General features: G+C 45.0%; 1 protein-coding gene across 1 annotated transcript in view; it reads left to right on the top strand.

Annotated features, from left to right (window-relative positions):
• The window catches only part of WWTR1 (WW domain containing transcription regulator 1), a 93,591-nt gene that overhangs the window by 1,551 nt on the left and 70,364 nt on the right, over positions 1 to 21,676 (top strand). The gene's annotated exons all lie outside the window — the stretch shown is intronic.

Consider the following 21,676-nt stretch of genomic DNA (forward strand, 5'->3'; position numbering starts at 1 on the left):
AGGCGAAGCGAGCAGAATGAAGGCTTGGGGGCTGCTCTTGAGTGCAGGGAGGCGACTCAAAAGAGTCAGGGGCAACGCTAGGCCTGGCTGGGACGTGTAAGATCAGTGGTGGGGAAAAGGACGGGTCTGGGAGAAGACACCCCCCCCCTTCAGCCCGAAGCCCCAGAGAGTTGCTACCAGTCAGCGCAGACAATACTGACTTAGTGGGGCCAAAGCTTTGACTTGCTATAAGGCAGTTTCTGAGTGTAGTCCAGTGTTGAGAAATACAGGTGGGTCTGTTAAGATATACAAAGACTAACCAGTACATCTGAGCACTCTCATCCGGTGTAGAGTTTTATGCTATTTCCTACATGGAAATTACATCACACAAATCCATGTGTGTTTCATGGACTAGGACTTCGGGGACCAGGATTCGAATCCCACTCGGCCATGAAGCTCACTGGGCCGGTCACTCACTCGCAGCCTGACCTACCTCACAGGGTTGTTGTGGGGATTAAATGAGGAGGGGGAGAACTATGCAAGCAATCCTGAGCTCTATGGGGAAGAAGGTGGGATATAACCTCAGTTTTTTAAAAAAATAAATAAAAATACACAAAAGTGACCATTGTTGGTGAAGGAGTTTGCATCCGCTCAGAGGAGCTTACCTTTATCATTTATTTTCCTTCCTTTCCTCCAAGGAGCTTAAGGTAGTGTGCATCATTCTTCCACCACCCAGCCTCATTCAAACACCTCCCAGTTTTATCCAAGCTACAACCCCGTGTGATAGGTTAGGCTGCAATGGTATAACTGGCCCCAGGTCACCCAGTGAGCTTCATGGCTGAGTGGGAATTTGAACCCGGGTTTCTCGGGCCCAAGTCTGACATGCTGACTGCTGGTTCTCAGTGCAATATCTTTGATACTTCAACCTTGGCACAGAAAACAGGGCTCATCCCCCTAGGGCCAGACTTGAATCAACTCTTCATGAACCTCTTCATGCTTCTTTTAATTCCTCTGCACACGTAAACTTGAGCAGGTGTGCAAAGTTGAAACCGGGAGTGAAGGACCCCCTCAGAAAATGCCCTCCTGTGAGCCCCCTCCGTTGCCTGCAGGGCCATTCATATGGCGGGTTTACTAGGAGCAAGCAAGAGGCAGCCTCTGTGATGGCTGCTTGTGAGTCACCTTCCATTTTCATGTCCTTGTGTAATGTGCCTCTGGGGCATTGTGGGAACATGAAAATAATGGCTTTACAACGGCCACAGCTCAGGTGGGCGTCAGCACTGGTAGGCCCTGCTGGGATGTGATGTGCAAGCGAAGGCCTCTTTCCCTGCTAGGGGGTCTCAGGTGTGTGAGGACTAGGACTAGATGCTGCTGCTTAGTGCATACTTAGGGACACTTTGGCTGAGTTGTACCACTGAAAATTAATTCTGAGCTCAAGTCGTTGGGGGTGAGCCCTGGAACAAATCAAATGCCGCAGTGTAGCCCACTGGAGTTTAACCTCTTTGGAAGCAAGTCAATGGAAACAGTACATTTGATTTTACCGCCAATATAAGTTGAGGTGCTACAACAAAATCGTGTGTTCATGTTGATGTCTCCAGTGGCTCCACTCTATTCCATTCCCCTTCCTCTCATGTTATTTCCTTGCCCTGCCTCCCAGCAGTCAAGCCAGCATTCCATACCCACTTGAGTTGTTCAGTTCTCACTAGACTTCTTTTTTGAGTGGGGTTTCCTTTCCCCCACCCGCCACCGCCATTGCTGTTTGGGAGAGTGGGGTAATGGTGGACAAGCTTGTTCAATTCTTTAATTTCCCTGTTGATGTTGATGGGCAACTCCTCCTGCTCCTGGGAATGTCTTAAAAATAGCTTCTCAGAATGAAACAGGAAGTGGCCTATCCAGACAATGGTTTTATTTTACACTTTATATGTGTGTGTATATATATGTTTGTGTCCCTATCTTCCTGTTCCAGACACTCTATTCTGTTCTCACTCCCCACCCAGCTGGCAGGGATGTTTTCCTTCCCACCCTGCAACCTCCTGCCTCTTAAAAGTCTATGCTACAGTTGTTATGGATTTGTTTCCCCCCCTTGCAAATTTTCTCATATGCATTTCGGGGTTATCTTCAGTCTGCTGATAATTGTCACTTTTGCATAAATTGTCCAGTCTTCCTTACATGAACACCAGAAGGCTCAAATCAGTATTATTAAATAGAAAGAATTCTTTGCTCAGTACAGGTTCTCCACTACTTTGTAAAGGCAACCAGGAAGATTGCAAAAATAATATTTAAAAGGATTTTTTTTTAATCTGTGGATTAAAAAAAAGGAATAAAGAGAGAACAACACTATTGCTGTTATTCCAGATAAATTATTTTTGATAAAGGAGAAGAGGCTTTAAATTATATCCCGAAATATACCAAAGAAGGGGCTAAGGTTAACCCTAGGAGCTCCAGGCCTGTTTCTAACTGTGTGCTAAGCCGTGGTTTAGTGCAACCTGGACAAACCATAAGCTGTTAACCATAGGGCATACTTTGGCTATAGTGTGTGGTTAGTCTGGAGAGAGTTAACCCATCAGCTAGAATTGGCTTGCTAGGTGGAGTGGAGTTGCTATGCTGGCTTTCTGGCAGGAGAGTTGATGTTGCTTATCAGGTGGGAGGGGGAGGTAGGTCAGTGCAGTGCGGCGGCACTGGCAGGAGCACTGGGTTGGCTCTGCTGGTGCATTTGTGCTGCACCAACCATCCCATTTCCTTACTGCTCTCTGTGCCAGTAAGCAATGCTAGTGTGATGGATGCTAGTGTGATGGCTCTTTCCCACCTGGAGAGCCACTTCTTCCACCAGCCCAGGTTCGGATGACAGGCTAGGCCAATCCATGGCTTGGCTCAGCACAGCACCAAAATAACCAGGGCAGAGCAAAGCAGCTGCAAGCTGCTCTCCCAGAGACTGTATGCCTGCAGTTTTCCCCTAGCATCACCTGCAAACAAGGCCACAGTGTGATGGGAAAATGGATGAAGGGGCCTTTCCCAAAGCCATCTGTGTGTGGGTAGAGAAACAGGAATCTAAAACATGGGCAATCTGTATGGCCTTCAGGGCCTGTGTGGGCCCCAAAGTCAGTTTACACATTGAGATAAACAAACATGGGAGGAACATGTTTATAGAGAGCATCGCTATGCTGCAGTGAGGGAAAAGAAGGGTGAGATAGGGAAGGGATGACAGGAGTACAGCTTGAATCGCACCCTCGATGCTAACACATTGCTCAGAAGTAAGTTGCTTTGAATTCCATCATGGAACAACAGACTGCCGACGAATGCAGCAGAAGAATCACAGGATCCTTGTGAAATCAAGGATCCTTCTGGGCTAGGGGGATGCACACCATAAATCAGCGGTAGAGCCCATGCTGTGTATGCGGTGGGTCCCAGTTCAGTTGCTGGCCTTCCCAGTTCAAAGGACACTGGGAAGCCAATGATGGGAAAGGCTGGAGAGCCACTGCTAGTCTGAGCTAGTTCCCACTCCACATGTAAAGATATGGAGCTCACTCGCAAGTTGTAGTGATGGCAGCCAACTTGGATGGCTTTAAAAGGTAAAGGAACCCCTGACCATTAGGTCCAGTTGTGGCCGACTCAGGTTGCGGTGCTCATCTCGCTTTATTGGCCGAGGGAGCCGGCGTACAGTTTCTGGGTCATGTGGCCAGCATGACTAAGCCACTTCTGGCGAACCAGAGCAGTGCACGGAAATGCCGTTTACCTTCCCACCGGAGAGGTACCTATTTATCTACTTGAACTTTGACGTGCTTTCGAACTGCTAGGTTGGCAGGAGCAGGGACCGAGCAACGGGAGCTCACCCTGTTGCGGGGATTCGAACTGCCGACCTTCTGATCGGCAAGTCCTAGGCTCTGTGGTTTAACCCACAACGCCACCCGCGTCCCTTTAAAAGAGGGTTCGACAAATTCATGGAGGTTAAGGCTGTCAGTGGCTTACCAGGCATGATGGCTTTATTCTGCCTTCACTGTTAGCGGAGGTATTCCTCTCAACGCCAGTCGCTGTGCATCACAAGCGTGGCGCATAATCTTGCACTTGGGTGCTGCTTGTGGACTTCCCACATTCATCTGGTTGGTCACTGGGGAAAGAGGAAGCTAGACAAGATGACCCTTTGGCCTGACCAAACAAGCCGCTTCTTATATTTCGGACTACAACTCCCATCATCCCTGACCTTGCTAGCTGGAACGGATGTGAGTTGTAGTCCACAAACACCAAGAGGGCTCCAGTTTGGAGAAGGCTGGTTCAGTAACTTGGCTAGATGGATTCACAGTCTGACCTGATATAAAGCAGCTGCCATGAGGCCGGGTGAAGCAGCTGCCTCAGGTGGCAAGTTCCAGGAACAGCAGATTCTGATGTAGATATTTCTTCCCGCCTTGTTCCTGATGTAGATCTTCACTCGCCCCTTCTTTCCTGGCAGGAAGCGGGGTGCCATTTTGTGGCTCGCCCCCCCCCCCCAATGTCATGGGCCAACCCTGCTTCCTGTATTTCTGTACTAAAGACAAATGCTACCGGCCATTAAGGATTTCTGCAGTGCAAGGAAATCTGGATGTTAGTAGACAAAGCTTCTTAAAGAAGGGCGCTACCACTTAGGAGACTGAATAGGAGGGGTAGATTGGAAATTACTGAAATGTTTGCACTGTTGGTTCCCTCCTCCCTTTCTTTTTGATTTTCCAATCATCTTGATTGTGAATTCCGGATAAACTGAAATAGGGTGTTGCAGTGAGATTTATTGGGTGAGATTTCTCTAGCAGTGGCTCTGAACCTCTGGAGTAACAAGATGAGCCTATGCTGGTGCACACAGATCAGTGACTGCTCATAATATGGCCATTCTTGTCAGATTTGACAGCACCAGCTCCCTGTTTGGTGCTGCCATACATGGTCCCAGAGGGACGTGGGTGGCGCTGTGGGTTAAACCACAGAGCCTAGGGCTTGCCGATCAGAAGGTCGGCGGTTCGAATCCCCGCAACGGGGTGAGCTCCCGTTGCTCGGTCCCTGCTCCTGCCAACCTACCAGTTTGAAAGCACGTCAAAGTGCAAGTAGATAAATAGGTACCGCTCCGGCGGGAAGGTAAATGGCGTTTCCATGCGCTGATCTGGTTTGCCAGAAGCGGCTTAGTCATGCTGGCCACATGACCTGGAAGCTGTACGCCAGCTCCCTCGGCCAGTAAAGCGAGATGAGCGCCGCAACCCCAGAGTCGTACACAACTGGACCTAACAGTCAGGGGTCCCTTTGCCTTTACCTTTTTACATGGTCCCAGATTTGTGCTGGGATCTGTGTGTGCACTTCTAAGTGACCCAGATACATACCCTGTACCACACAGCGTGCTTTTTTTTACTTGTGCAGCTCATTCCCAAGCAGAGGATGTGTTGAGGAAATCTGCTTTCCGCCTGTGCATCGCTCTTGCCAGATGGTGGGCATTTGTGGTAGTCTGTCAGCATTCGTCAGTGCTTTGCGAGGGGATGATTTCAAACTCTGGAAACAAATATCCTGAGCGTGATATTTCAAGAACACATTTGCTAACTCCCAAGTGTGCCGTCGAGAGTGTTTTCTCGTTGTATCTCCCAAACTGGATTGCTACGTTAAAAGTGTCTTTTGCATTTACTGTGCCTATTTTTAAAAATACAAATGGCAGCCACTGGGGAACTAATGATGAGATGATGGTCAAAGTTGCAGCCGGCAGGGAGATGAAGTTTAACTATTCCCTCCCCTGCTGTGGTCCTGGGAGAAATTGCCTCTCTGGAGCTGCTATTTGTATTGGGAAATCTCCCCTCAGTGCAGCTGCCATTTGCATTTTAAGTGCACATTAAATTAAAATACATGTTTAATGTTGTGTAGGCTCCATGTAACAGCCACACCTTGTCCTCCAGGGCTGCTTTGGGTGCTTGAAAGACCCGTGTGGGAGTAGAATACAATGACGTCTGGCCTCTTGAGTAGAAAGAGTTGGCTAAGATGCAATCCTATGCATTGTTACCTGGAAATTAGGGCCATTGTGCACAGTGGGATTCACTTCCAAGTAAATATAAGGAGGATTCATTGGTTATTGTTGTTTTCACTCCCAAAAATAATGTTCATAGTGTCATTCAACAAATGTTTCTCCAGGACTATTTGCAAAAAAGAAGCAAGTGCTTCTGTTGAAGGGCAGAAGCATCCAAACTTGATGTAGACAACTCTGGGATGGCTATTATTTTTCAATATTTTTCAATATTCAGAACCAAAGTGTCTTGTGGCAATTTTAAAGATTTACAGCATAATCATATCTACTCAGAAGTAAGTCCTGTTGACTTCCATAGAGCTTACTCCCTGGTAAGTGCAGTATATGCACTTTCCTGAGAGTAAGCATCATTGGTTCAAAAATGTATATGACTGTACTGTAAGAAATTTATTGTGGCATGGACCAGTGGCTGCTTCATCAGATGGTAATGAAATCCAGAAAGTACATGGTATCTATCAGAGCACAAAAAGTGTGCAAAATAAAGCACAGAGAGCATTCGACTTCCCTGTTCACTTTCCCCCATGCCCTAGCACCACTGTATATAAACATTTCTTCCAGCTGAGAATAAGGCCTCAGGCATCTAACGAAGTGGATTTGCACCATTGGAAATGTGTTAGTCTTTAAGGTGCTGCAAGACTCTTACTTATTTTTGTTGCAATAGAATAATTCTGCTACCATTCTGGATGTTTTCTCCAATGGGAGACAAGCTCCCACTGGAAGAATCAAGAAGTGGTGGAAACAACAACAATAACAACATCAGCCATTCTGGACGGCCTCCAACATATAAAACATGAACTCATGCTGTTTGAAATGGTCGGCGTACAACACATTGGGGTAGATCCAGCGGTGCAGCATAATCATTTGCAGGCTTACTCAGTAGTAAATTCCTCTGTGTTTAATGAATCTGACTTCCTAGTAAGTGTGTTTAGGACTTGAGCCTAAGTTAGTTGAAATGAATGAATCAAGCTAGGTCTGACTAACAGCACAGTCCTAACTGTGTCTACTCAGAAGTAGGTCCTATTGAATTCATTGAGGCTGGCTCCATCAAGTGGGGTTAGGTTCGCAGTCTCGGTCCCCTCTGAAATCTATAGGCGTCAATTTTGCTGAACTCACCAGTGCAAACCAGTGCAGGTCTACTCAGAAGTAAGCTCCATTGTGTCCTGTGGGACCTGTTCTCAAGTCTGTATGCATAAGATCCAACCCATTGGCCTTGACAAAGGTTTTAAAGGCTTGTAAAGCAATTTGTGTTTATATTAGGACACTGGTTAGTTCTCAAATGGTATATATTTCCACTTGCAAATAGAAGAAAGTGGAGCTGGAACTTTGTACTGACAATAAGTCTTGCTTTGCTTTGTTTACCCGGGACCAGCTGTGACTTATAGAAATCACAGTTTTGCATGTCGGTCCCTGTGGAGATTTTTTGGCGATGACTGTAAGAAACTTAAGTAGCCCCAGGACCACCCTAAACTGTAACGCAACACCGGGTCTCAAAAGTGGGGGGTGGAAAACAGACTTACAACAAAGCTGCATGTGTTTACCAGGAACGATTCTCCATTGGTATTGGCTGTACTTGGCTGGAGATGTTTAGATATTTAACAAACCTTGAACAGTCACTGGTAAAACAATAGTGACCGGCAAGAACTGGAGGAAAACAAGTTTGTCATTACGTTTGGCTTACCTGGCGCAACTCCAAAAGGTGCAACTTGTTTTACATACGAGGGCTGGGAGCTCAGTATTGCATCTGGCCCCCTTTTGAACATGGGAAACTTGGAAAGGGGTGGTTAATACACCTGAAGAAAGGAGACCCGGAAGATCTAGGAATGGTTGGATTAAAATTTCCCATCCCAACTTTATTAAAGACATAATTGATCCAGATGCTTTCTTGTGCCAGCCCAAAATATTTACACAAGTTTTCAGTAGAAGGAAATCACTGTCAGAGTGTATTATAACAATTTTTAAAGCATTCTACAAAGGTCACAGAATTTTTGCTTCCTGAGAATTTCAGTTTTCATTTTTTTAAAGCAAGTTTCTAGTCCGTAAGAGTGTGAAAACAGCCTTGTACAGTGAAAGAAGAAATTGATAGTGCACCTCTGTATTTTAATTGACTACTATGTGTGCATTTCATGAGAATGTTTGCCAGTCAATAAAACAAAAACATCATTGTATAGTTAGTCTCAAATTATAGTAAACATGTATACATTAGAATAGCCTCAGAATGACATCTTACCCAGATTTTGTGGCCCATATAAATGTTGCAAATTGAACACAGTTCCTTTTAACATTGTTTTGCTTAATCTGTTTTGGTTTGAAGTACTGAGGTACCTTGGTACTCGAACAACTTGGCTTCCGAACAAATCGGCTCCCGAACACTGCAAACCCGGAAGTAAGTGTTCCGGTTTGCAAACGTTTTTTAGAAGCCGAATGTCCAACGCTGCTTCCGCTTGAGTGCAGGAAGCTCTTGCATCCAATTGGAAGCCACGCCTTGGTTTTCGAATGGTTTCGGGAGTCAAACGGACTCCCGGAATGGGTTAAGTTCGAGAACCAAGGTACCACTGTACTGGTAAGTGACCTGGAAGATCATCTCCTGCCACTTGTGTGTGTTCTGACCTTAAGATCCATTTTGGAAGTCCTGCCTTACCACATGGTGAGCCAGGTAGCTACCAAAGCAAGGGCTGTTTGGCTAGTGACACCCCTTTTTTTAAAAAAAAAATATATTTTTATTAGTTTTTTTAACAAATCGTTTCCAACATTCATATTGACTTCCGTCAGCTCCTCTGGTGATATTGTGCATTTCCTAATTTTTCTATTACTCTTAATTATCATTAACTAATCATTTTCTTCATAGTCTTTTTTGCAAGATTTCAAATAATCCTCCTTACAAAACTTCTTGCAATCCTACTAGCGTAATCTGTTCATTACAATTACTTTTCAAATAGTTTGTGTATTTACTCCAGTCTTCTGAGAATCTCTGGTCCCGCAGGTTTCGAATCCTTGCTGTTAATATATCTAGCTCTGCATAGTCTGGCTAGTTGCACCCCCAACAATGGAATACCCCAGAGAGGCTCACCTAGTCAGGGGCAGAGGAAGGGGGGGTGCGTTGGGGGGGGATCCACTCCGGGTGTCACCACTGAGGGGGGTGACAAAATGCTGGGCAGCACTCACCGCAGGGCCTGCAGCGCGACCGAGCCACACATCTCTCCTGGCTCAGGCGCGTGCAGGGTCGGCGTTGTCCCAAACTGTCCGCCCACTGCCTCTCCCTCAGCTGTAGGGCGGCTGAGTGGGAGGAGCCAGGCAGATTCCTCGGAGGTCCCACGGGCCGGTGGCCCCGCCCCTGGACACACGCCTCCCCAGGCGCCCAATCGGCTTGCTCCGCCACGGCACCTAGTATTTCTCTCTGGTCTTTGGGGCACCAGTCGAATACCTTTTTCTTCACCCCCGCCTTCTAATTGTATGTTAGGCCACAACAGCCCGAGGTGAATTTAAAGTAGCCTAATCTGATCTGTAAACTGTTTTGCTGCCTCTTTGCAAAGAAAGCCCTTCCCCATTTCCAAGGACTGCATATTGGTTTAATGATCATGCACTGTGCTTTTAATATTCTTTTGTTTGTAAGATGCCCAGGGGATACTTATTGATGGACAGCTATTTACATTTAAACAATGCATGTGTTTAATCGACAAAAATATATTCATAATGTTGCAAGAAGCAACATAATATTGCAAGAAGCGGGGAGGCGAATTTTTATTCCCCTTTTGCATGCTTGAAATCTTTTTCTGTGGGTCCGTGTAGGAGTTTGTCCCCCCCCCCAAATTTTACCTTCCTGTGACAAGGAAGGGTGTGAAGCAGCAGAAATGTCCCGGTTTTGCCTCAAGCAGTTTCCAGACATTGCTGCTCCTGCGGTTGGGAGTTGTCCCTCTGTCTGAATCTGCAGGGCAGCTTGGCAAAGGAGTCCGTGGCTTGTGGATTTCTGCCACAGCGGCTTCCATGCTTCTGGAAATGTTGGCAGCTGAGTTTTGTGACTGAGCAGCTTGCCCGCTGCTGTGTTGCTCCTGTGAATGTAGAGCTTGGTATGACCGCCGGAACTGCAGAAATGCTTGCCAGTATAAAGTCTGGAAATGGCCTTTGGTTGCAGTTCAGAGGTTCGGCCTGTTTGCTTAAATTCTGCCAGTCTCTCTAGACAAGATCTCATGTAGCAGAGGGCTTCAGTCAGTCTGTACTGCAGATCTACAGTGGTACCTCAGGTTAAGTACTTATTTCGTTCCGGAGGTCTGTTCTTAAGCTGAAACTGTTCTTAACCTGAAGCACCACTTTAGCTAGTGGGGCCTCCTGCTGCTGCCGCGCCGCCGGAGCACAATTTGTGTTCTCATCCTGAAGCAAAGTTCATAACCTAAAGCACTATTTCTGGGTTAGCGGAGTCTGTAACCTGAAGCGTATGTAACCTGAAGCGTATGTAACCTGAAGCGTATGTCACCCGAGGTACCACTGTACTGGGTTCTTTAGAAGGCCTGTAGAAGCAAGGCCTAGACTTGGAATTACAGAATGGTAGAGTTGGAAGGGATCCATTATCTAGCCCACCCTCTGCAATGCAGGAATCACAATCAAAACATTCCTAGCAGATGGCCATCCAACCTCTGTTTAAAGACTTCCAAAGAGTACACCACTTCGAAAGAGAGTCCATTCCACTGTCAGACACACACATTTTTGCATTGTGAGGAACCAGAATCTCCAATAAGAAAAGCTGATTGCATACTGTTAAGAGGCCTTTGTCCCCCTTTTTAAAAATTACTTCCAAGGTCCTTGAACTTCTTGTTATTGCACCTTAAAGAAAAGTTGACTTTCTGGTACTTTAAAAGTATTTTGTCCCTGAAAAGCTGCTTTTCTGGTATTCCTGAGTACTCTTCCCATCTTACACTGGCGTTTAAAGGTCATCTTGATATATCTTGCAAACTAGCAGGAGTACATTGCCTTGGTTGCATTCAGGGCTTGTATAAACATGTAGCTTCAGCAGGAGTGGTCAAGAATAATAGAGCAGATGAGGCACTAATTCAGCTTAGCTCGGTTTCCTAAAGGCATGTTTTAACTTGGGGTAGCGGTTGTAATACTGAGGGTGAGCAAACGCACAACTTTTAACAGCCTCATCTCATTTCCTTGCTTTACCTGCAAATCCCAAGGCAAGTCTTTGAAACAGTGTACAGTGTCTGTGTATGTTTACTCACATGTAAGCCCTATTGCGTCCTGTGTAGCTATGCGTGGGATTGCACTGCACATTTGCTATTGAGCGTTGTCGTAAAGAGGCCAATTTTTGATAAATGTGATTTTTTTTTTTAAAGGTATGTTCAAAGCAGTATTAGCAACTGGGATAGAAAAGCTAGGAGCCAAATGGCTTCTGGGACCTGGGCTGTGGGCGCCAAAACAGAATGCCAGGCCGTCACAGGGGGGGTTGGGGTGGTCAGCAACACTTTTTATTTATTAATTTGATAAGCATGAATTAATCCACAATACACATAAGTGACACGTTGTTAATATCACATTTTTAACAGAAATTGTTCATGCACGTTTAATTTGGTGTTTACAATAAAAATATTGGTACCGTACTTCAGTTTTCAAAACACTCTACTCTTTCTTTAACACAGTGTTTCTCAAACTTGGGTCCCCAGATGTATATTGTCTATCCTTAACATATACTTCGGGCCTTCAGAGCACATACATTTCAGTGATCCTTGAGTGTCAGCCAGACGCAAAAAAATGGTAAATGGTTATTATTATTACTACAAAGTAGGCTTCACCTGATCCTGATGAAGACTCCATAAAATGAGATGCTTCTAATTTCTCTTGAGGCTCTTGCTAAATCCAATTGCTGGTGCTTGGACGTGTTGCGATAATACAATGCAGGGCACATCCCAGCATCCAATCATACGTGCGAACCTTGGAAAAAGCTGTATATGCAGCAACGTGTTGAGGCAGATATAATCAGGACTTCATATAGTAAAGCAATTGTGTTTTGTATTTGCTTTTCACTTATACTTAAGTAATCATTGATTATAGGTGATTATTAACTTAAGCTGCTTTGTGCCTGGCAACAGATTGAATGGTGGCATTCATGATCGTGGGTAGGAATGTATGGAAGACGGTATGGAAAACAGGGTTGCCATATATCCAGGAATTCCTGGACATGTCCTCTTTTGGGGGTCCTATATGCCTATCGGGGGGGGGGAATTGTACATTTTAAAGCAAATGTCCTGGATTTTGGGTTAAATAATAATTTTGGGGGGGCGTGGGCAGCTCGGTTCAGTCTCTGGGTCTGGTGTGGGCTCGGCGGTGGCTGTGGCTGTGGGGCTATCAGGCAATTGCCCTACAAAAGCTCAACAACTTTTTGTGTCTGGATTTGTACCTTTTGAAATATGTCAACCCTAATGGAAAATGGGGGATATATATATCCTAAACATAAGGAGAAACTTACTGAATGAAACTAAGGGCCAATCCAGTCAGCTTTCTGATCTCATACTGGCCACTCAGATACCTATGGGAAGCCCACAAGACCTCTCTTCTGTCTGTTTGTGTTCCATGGCAAGTCTTTAAATGACATAGTAGCCCTCGATATAGCCTTCATAGATAAATCCTGTATGAATTTAGTAGCCCTCAACATAGCCTTTATAGATAAATCCTCTATGAATTTATCCTCTATGAATGGCTCCATTTGGAGAACTTTGGAGAAAACTTTGTAGGATTTTTCTGAAACTTGGATATAGCTCATTTACACCCCATTAATAGCAGCCATTGTAGCAGTTCCATAGTTTCTGTGCAGAAATGACACATGGACTGTAGGCTCCTGACTTCCAGGTTTATATTCCTTGTGACAAGAGACCATTGCTGGGTTGTAAGATTAGCATTTCTCTATCTGTGTAAATGTTGCCTTCTCATTGCACTGCTCAACGTGGATGGAAGAAATCAAAAGGATTTCTGCGGACCAAGAATGCCTTATTAATGACCGCAAATTGACTCCTGAGTAATGGCCGCTCATTTTGCACTGCTCATTATTAAAAGTAGCTCTCCTTTTTCAATTAAACTGTTACCCGCTCTGGAACACAGCCCAGGTACCCAAGCGAGGAGTGCGGGAGGGAAGGTTTGGGTTAGCTTTCTCCAACCGGTGCCCTACAAATGCTTTGGTTCGTTCTTGGCTTCCTGGTTGTGGTTTGTTTGGGAGAAACAAACGATGGCCCCAGGGTCAGATGTAACGGCAACCCCTCACTGAGCTACTCCATGGTTTGTTTCTGGGCTCAACAATGGGAGGAGCAAAGCACAGACTTGTTGGCTTAGGGACTTCTTGTTACTTTCAGTTGCTGCCAAGGGGTAGCTATGTGGAAGAACAGCCAAATCAATTGTGCAAAAAAGAACAGTAAGTACATATGAAGATCCCTGCTGCAGCAGACAAAAGGCATGTCTAGTCCAGCATCCTGTTCTCAGATGCCTGTGGGAAACCCGCAAGCAAGACTAGAGTTAGAGAGCACCCTCTCCGTTTGTGATTCTCAGTACAGTGGTGCCCCGCAAGATGAATGCCTCGCAAGACGGAAAACCCGCAAGACGAAAGGGTTTTCTGTTTTGGAGGCACCTCGCAAGACGAATTTCCCTATGGGCTTGCATCGCAAGACGAAAGCCCATAGGGAAATGCTGGCGGTCGGGAGCAAAGACTTTCGCCCACAGCCGGCCTTCAGAAGAGGACCTCTTCTGAAGGCCGGCGGGGGGCAAAAGTCTTTGCTCCCCCCCGCCTGCCTTCCCCCCGCCTGCCCCGGGCGATCTTAAAATGCTGGCGGGCGGGAGCGAAGCGTTCGCTGCCGACCCCCAGCATTTAAAAATCTCCCCGGGACAGCAGAGACTTCTCTGCTGTCCCGGGGAGATTTTAAAATGCTGGGGGTCGGCAGTGAACGCTTCGCTGCCGACCCCCAGCATTTTAAAATCTCCCCGGGACAGCAGAGACTTCTCTGCTGTCCCGGGGAGATTTTAAAATGCTGGGGGTCGGCAGCGAACGCTTCGCTCCCGACCCCCAGCATTTTAAAACGCTGTTCCGAAGCGGGGCGGGGGGCGGGAACACCTGCCCCAGCCACCCCACTTCCGAACGCTGCTCCGAAGCGGGGCGGGGGGGCGGGAACACCTTCTGAAGGCGGGCGGGGGGCGAAAGTCTTTGTCCCCCCTGCCTGCCTTCCCAGGGGCTTTTAAATCGCCCCGGACAGCGGAGAAGTCCTCCGCTGTCCGGGGCGATTTTAAAATGCCGCCCGCCAGCATTTTAAGATCGCCCGGACAGCGGAGAAGTCCTCCGCTGTCCTGGGGTTTTTTAAAATGCTGGGGGTGGGAAGAAAAGCCCTTGTCCCCCCCCCCCAGCCTTCAGAAGAGGTCCGGGGCAGACTGTCCCCGGACCTGGTCTGAAGGCGGTTTCCCTAGGAACGCATTGATTGATTTTCAATGCATTCCTATGGGAAACCGTGCATCGCAAGACGAAAAACTCGCAAGACGAAGAGACTTGCGGAACGAATTAATTTCGTCTTGCGAGGCACCACTGTAATTGATGACATACAGATGCATGGTACAATCTGACAGTGGAGGTAGAACAAAAGTCATCCTGGCTAGTAGCCATTGATAGCTTTATGAATTTGTCTAATCCTCTTTTCTTTTTTTCTTTCAAAACCAAAGAGAATTACAAGCATCAAATTCAAAATCCATATTCGTTTTCTAACATAAACCTATTACATAATTTACCTAAATTGAAATATACCTAATTACTCTAAACTTCCCTTTGCTGTATATAAATACAACGCAGTTGGAAAGTTCATATTATAAATAATATTATAAATTCCCCTATACCCCCCACTTCCCTTCACCCATGCGTGGTCTCCATTTTTACTTCTTCCGTCTTGTTGTGTTGTTATAATTTAATAATTGTCCAATTAATTCTGTTGTTATTTTCTTGCTTACCCCTGCACGTTTTACACATTATCTATTTGTATTTCAATTCCGGAACCATATTTTTTCATGTATTCCTTCACTCCATCCCTCTTTTTAATTATTCTTTGTTTTGAGTGGCCTCTAATAATTGCCATCAATTTTGCCATTTCTCCAAACTCACAGTTTGTTTTGCCATTCTAATAATGATGGGATTTTCTCCCCCTTCCAATTCCTTGCAATCAATATTCTGGTTGCTGCTGTTACATAGAGGAATACATTTTTCTTGTCTAATCCTCTTTTTAAGCCATCCGAGTTGGTGACCATATTCTACATGGTGAATGAAATGGCATAGAGTTTTGGGGGTGGTGCTTTTTGTTTTTGTTTTTTTGATGGGGTAGGGAAGTATTATATAGTTTTTGGCACCCTGCGGAGGGTTATCTATGAGCCCAGATAAGTAGGAGAGTTTTAATTAGGGTGGCTATTCTAATCCAGCAGAAACTAGGCTGGAAGTGAAGAAACAATTTCTGGAGTTCTGAGAAGGCCCATTCGAGACTTGCTTGGATTGATGGGTATCTATTTCGGGCCTTGGCTTAAGAGTGTCTGAAAAGAGCATAGTAGGCACTTCTAAGTTGGTGTGTTGTAAACCGATTCTCTCGAGCTGCTGCAGCTGAAACGATAGATCGTATTTATGATGATTTCCAACGGGCTGTTTTAACAATGTCTGTTTTGTATATGAAGAAGGAGGTCTGCCAAGTGTGAGGCTTAAAACGTAATTACAATTTTAGAGTAAAATGAAAGGCGGCTAGGGTGGCGGAGTGAGGAATATGTGTAACAATGCTCAGTTCCATTAAAATACTAGGTCCTTAGGAGAAACTTGGAACAGGTAATTTCAGAATCAGTTTTATTCACTTGAGAAATAGACAAGTAAGTGGGCTGACTAGATAATTCAGGTGTTGTTGTTGTTGTTGCTATTTCCTTAAAGAAACATGGCAGTTTTTCAAAAAAAAGTTTCAGAAGGCTTTCTTAGCAACCTGCCTGATGTGGTAACACCAGTTGAAATGAAGTTAGGAAGGCATGGAGTAAAATTAATTAAGTCTTTGTTTGTTTTGCCCATCGTAGCCAGTGGCGTAGCGTGGGGGGTGCAGGGGGGGCCGGCCGCACCGGGCGCAACATCTGGGGGGGCGCGCGCTCGCACTCGCAGCTCTCTGCCCCTACCTGGCTCACTCACTCTCTCTCACTGCAGTGCTGGCTGTGCGAATCCGATCCGAGCCGCTGGGTCGCCGCCCACTGTGGAGGGGGTGGGTGCCAGGCGTGCGGTGCGGAGAGAGAGACTATCTGGGGGAGGGACAGTGCAGCAGCCGCCCAGCGCAGCGCTGAGCGCGGGAGAGAACCACACCAGACCAGACCAGGCAGCAGCAAGAAGAAGCTGGCAGCGGCGGCAGGTTAGGGGTTAGGGGGCGCAAATTACTTGCCTTGCCCCGGGTGCTGACAACCCACGCTACGCCGCTGATCATAGCTGGGGCTGATGGGAGTTGTAGTCCAAAACATGAGGAGGGGAACCAGGTTTGCCAAAGGCGGATGTAGACTAGACAGTGTGCAGTTAACGCTGTTACCCAGTTTTCTTCTAACTTCTCTCTAGATCCTGACAGAAGAACTAGCTGTTAGGGCGGACTTGCTTCCTGACAGAAATGTGCTTTTGAATGCAGTTGGAAACCTGTTTATTTCAATAACTCTGGCTGTTCTGCCTTACCCATAATTCCTTCACTTTGATTGCCGAGGTTATTATAGGACAAGAGCGCCTTTGTAGCAGGGTGCATGGAGCACTCTGAGGCCTAGCGTGACTAGCAGATATAAACTGTATGGAAGCAATTAAAGTAGAAGGAAATGTCATACAGGCGGAATTTAAATGTACAGGCTTGTGGCATTGATTCCCTCCCTCCTCGTTTTTATAGAAGGAGATAATGACTTTTTTTTTTTTTAAATGTTCCATCCAAACTGATCAAATATTATGCCGTTCTCATAGAATATCCAGTAAGATAATTCCCTGGAGCGATTATATTTATCCTGAAATGAATGAAGAATGGCAATAGAAAGAGTAAAAAGAGGGAGGGAGGGATCTTTGAAGAAAATAACAAGAAGATGGAAAAGTCCTTCAGCCTAGCAGCTATGGGGAATTCTCACAGAATTCCTTGTTATATTGTTCGAGCCTAGGTCAGATCCTGATTCCATCTTTACTTTGCTTTTACATACTGGGTAGGCTGCTTTTAAAGGAGTCAGAGGACTGCATTACCTCATGGGCTTCCTTCTGGGGTGGCATGCCAGGGGTAGGTGAGCCCCAGAGGCAAAGTGGGGCAGAGCAATACTCTTAGCTTTGCACAATGGACTACATTCTAGCCATGCAAAACTCAGAGATTTCTAGGCACCTAGACTCAGGCACATCTCTCCATCCCGGCAAGCAAAGTGTGTTATCACAGTTTGAAGACACATTTCAGCCAGGCAAAGTTCTCAGAGGGGAGCAGAGCTGAAGAGAAGGCATGACCTGGAGTTCGACAGAGAGAATAATAGAACTGTAATCTTGTGGTCAACTAATGCGCCTCGCTCCCAAGTCATCTCTTGTTTCTGATTCAAAGCGATTTGTGGTTCCGTTCATTCTTTACCCCCAGTGGATCAGCAAATACCTGTGCCCTCGGATGAAGGAGTTTTGATACTCTAGTTTTGACAGACCTATATTAGAGCATGAACTTGTGCAACTGGAATTGGTAAAGGAAGCAACTACCCAGTCTTATTTAAGAAAAACAAATCTGCATGCAGTGGCAACCTCCTGAGGAGCAACCTCTGAAGAGCTAAGACTGTGTATAATATGCTCTGGGTGGGTGTGGGTTAGTGGAGAGCAAGACAGAGATTCTCAGAGTTCCAGGAAGTTGATCCCATATTGAACTTGAGGCTTTAATCTCTGGATAAACTTCTCTAGTACAGTACAGTTGTTCCTTGGTTCTCAAACGGAATCCATTCTGGAAGTCTGTTCGACTTCCAAAAATGTTCAAAAACCAAGGCGCGGCTTCTGATTGGCTGCAGGAGCTTCCTGCACTCAATCAGAAGCCGTGGGAGCTGCGTCAGACGTTCGGCTTCCAAAAAGCATTCACAAACCAGAACACTTCCGGGTTTGCGACGTTCAGGAGCCAAAGCATTTGAGTCACCAAGGCTTGAGTGAACCAATGTGCGACTGTACTGGTTTTGCTTTTGGGCCAAAGTATTGACACCAGAAAATTAATTATAATTTCCCACAAGCCCTTCTGTTTGGTTAGAGTTGGGACAGTTGCATCACGGCTGCACTATTGCAAGATGGCCTCTGTCTCCAGCCATGTTTGAGTTAGTGGGGAAAGAGGATGTGAGGGTCTGCAGAAAGGCTAAGAGGGCTTCAGATTAGCAGCAGCTGCTGTAGCCCAGATCTTTCACATGTTGGAAATTGCTGGCTCCTGCAAGTGTTAAAGAGTTTGCATGATTCACCCAAAGGAGGAATCCTAAGTGTGTTTTACTCTGAAATTGACTCCACTGGGCTAAATCGTACTTGCTTTCAATAAGGAGGCAACAGGGTAAGTGGAACCTCAGAAACAATTAGCACTGTGAAGAATAAGATCTTTTGTACAGAAACTCCCACACTAGATTTCTGGTCCTCTTGGCTTGGAAATGTTGACCTTTAACAATATTCTCAGACAACGGTTCACAGTTCAAACCATTCAGCACCGGCTATGCAATGGTGTAAGTTCATTTATTGCTGGTGAGGCCAGCTCTGTCTTCCATAATAAGTTTTACGTAAGTAATGCGAGAGACCAAGGCTCTGCAAAAGGCAATCCCAGTAAAGATATGTTTTACAGATCCTTTGTGTTAGGACAATTTGTAAAAGGCCATCAAACCTCAAGGTTCCCCCACCACTGTTGTACAGGATCAGGCTTGTCTTGACGCAGAGTTGTGGTTTTAGGTTGCTATCCTTATTCGTTTACACAATGGGACTTCAATCAATCATTTTATTCGTATGCCACCTTTCCCAAGTTAAAACCATTCTCAAGGTGGCTTACAACAATATTACAAAAGTAGTCATAAACAAAACATCAGCAAGTACACAACAAAACAGAGCAATTTCCACATAAATCATGATACAAAAAAGTAACATCAACAACTCTCCCCCCAACAAACCCCCACTAATCAATACCCCAGTCCAAGATTTTGTTCAACTTTTGTAGTCTCAGCTTTTGTAGTTGGAGTCAGTGAGGGCCCCTGCTTAGGCCAGGTGGAAAAAGATATGCAAGGCAGGGAGCAGGTCTTCCAGGACTAACAGGTGGACTTACTTCTGAACAGACATGTATTGGACTGTAATGTAAACCTTTTAACCATATGCAACTTCGTTAAGACACTTCTTTATGCTCATGTGAATGATAGGCTTTGAAATAGCATACAAAACACCAACTGTGTCAAATGCAGATCTTTTACTACAGCAGAACACTTCTCAATATGCATTCTTGTTGTGTCTCTTGTTGCTGTTAAAAGTAATATTAAAATGCTTAAAAAAAATAAAGCAGGGGGGGGAAATAGATCCTTGACAGAATCTTGTAACTTTGCCAACCTTGAAAAACCTGTACGTTATAATGCAGTTTCTGTCTTAAAAACAATGGCTGCCAAACAGAGATAAGCTTTTAACAGTTTTTACTGCCTCTTGTTTAGTTTTGGTAATGTTTGCTACACAATAAATCTACTGGAATGTTCAGTTGGAAAAAATGAAACATTATCCCTAACAAAAGCAGAAGATTGTATTTGTGATTCCCGATGTTTTCAGGGTGAAGATTCAGAAAGAATCTCTTGCTAATATTTTCCCCTAAAAAAGGTCTGCAAGCAGATCCAATTTAAGCCCTCCCAAACATCCACAAAACCTTTCTAAGCAATCTTCTTTAAAGCTGTGAGTTTCTATTACTTATCATTGCTTAGAACTTTTCATTAATTCCCCCCCCCCCCCCGCAGGCCACTGTATGTATTCCTCAGTACTTGTGAGCAGCTTTTAAAAAAACATCTTCAGAATGTTTAGAGTTAAGTCTGGGAGTCTTGGTTTGAAAGCCATTCTGATTTTTTTTCCGTCAAGGCCTTCTCAGAGAATTGTAAGCTCAAGGAGCATTGACGTCACCCCAACAAGAGAGTCTGTTGCATCTGAATCAGTAGGAATATTGTGTACAGCAAGATAACTGCTGTCTTATACCCGGAGGAGTTGTTCTTTATTGTTCCTTGCCTTAAATTTAAATATTCTGTCAGGATATGTGATATGTTTAAGGCATCACGTGATAAAGCGAGTTTCTGAAACCTTTACTGGCTTCTCACTTATTCATTAGCAAGACGACTTACTTTTCAAAACAAGTTAAACTGAGAATGTTTTGGGGCCATTTCTTAGACTGCCTCCACCAAGCAAATAAGCACTTACAGAGAGCAAGTCTTAACTGTGTTGCCAGCCCAACGCCACAGTGAAAAATACTGCATTAGCACTGCAATGGCATTATGATAACACTACAGGCAAATATGCCAGAACAAATGTGCAGAGCTGATTAAAAAAAAAAAAGTCAGTAGGGGGCCTTTGTTAGCTCAGTGGTTTAATTCCCCCAGTTGTTGGTGGTTCAAAAAGGCACTGGGAAATAGCAAAAGCATGCAATAAAATATACTGCCTGACAAATTACTTGCGTAGGCTTTAAACTTTCATTTATCATACCTACAATCTTATGAAAGTACTGCTAAAAGCTCTGCTGGAGAATTTCCTGGTACAAAGGAGGATTAATATTAATTATAAAAGGATTGTGCTGTTTTAAAAAACAGGATGAAGTTTTATAGTCTTCTGCGCACAGTCTTCTTCTTTTTAATTTATCTTTTTAAATGCATGTGTGTGCCACATTCCATCCTATCCGTATTCTCTTGGCTGTTATCCTCTTTTTAGACAAGCCAGTCTTCTTCAGAAACGTAATTACAAAAGGGTGGGTTGAGCCGGATGAGAGTTCAAGTCCAAAACATCTGGAGGGCACCAGCTGGAGGAGGCTGGTGTAAATCATGAGTGTGAATGAGGACCACTTGTTAAGTTTGGAAGACTTGGGCACATTCTTAAGAGGAATTCCCATATACAGGGAGAGTCCTTTAAAAGAGGCCCTGTGCATACAGAGTACACATGTTCCTTTTAAAAGACCCACCCTGTATAAAGATCTGTGAAAATGTTGGGTCAGAACAAAAATCAAGATGTGTATTTAAGGGTGAAGGTATATGTAGGCAACCAGTCTAAAACTGGTTGTAGAGTACTTTGCCTTTCCTAGAAGATTCTGCTCTTTGAGAAATTATTTGCAAGGTATCTCAGCCTAGCCCCTTTAAATATACTGCAACAAGCTAGGGAACAATTGGCTTTAACTGTGGGGGAATGGATGCTCAGCAGTTGCTCCTGCAACTCAAGTAACAAGGCCTTAGAAAAGAAGACCTGAAGGTCAAGAGATCTATTTAAGGCACCTGAATTGAATAACTTTAAAGCTTGCCTCATGGAACGTGTGTGATGCTGACCTGCAACACTTGCTTAGCATAATCTGCAAAGCAGCAGTTGTGTTTCCTTCCCGCGTGCTGAAAATGTATTGGGAAGAAAGATTCCCAGTGTGTAAATAATGACTCAATAGCTCTCCTATTCAGAACGAGGGGAAATTAAAGAAGGCACAAGAGATTTGCAGTCCACATGAAGCC

This window comes from Podarcis pityusensis (genome assembly GCF_964106645.2).
Source record: "Podarcis pityusensis genome assembly, chromosome: 5".
Taxonomy (NCBI): Eukaryota; Metazoa; Chordata; class Lepidosauria; order Squamata; family Lacertidae; genus Podarcis; species Podarcis pityusensis.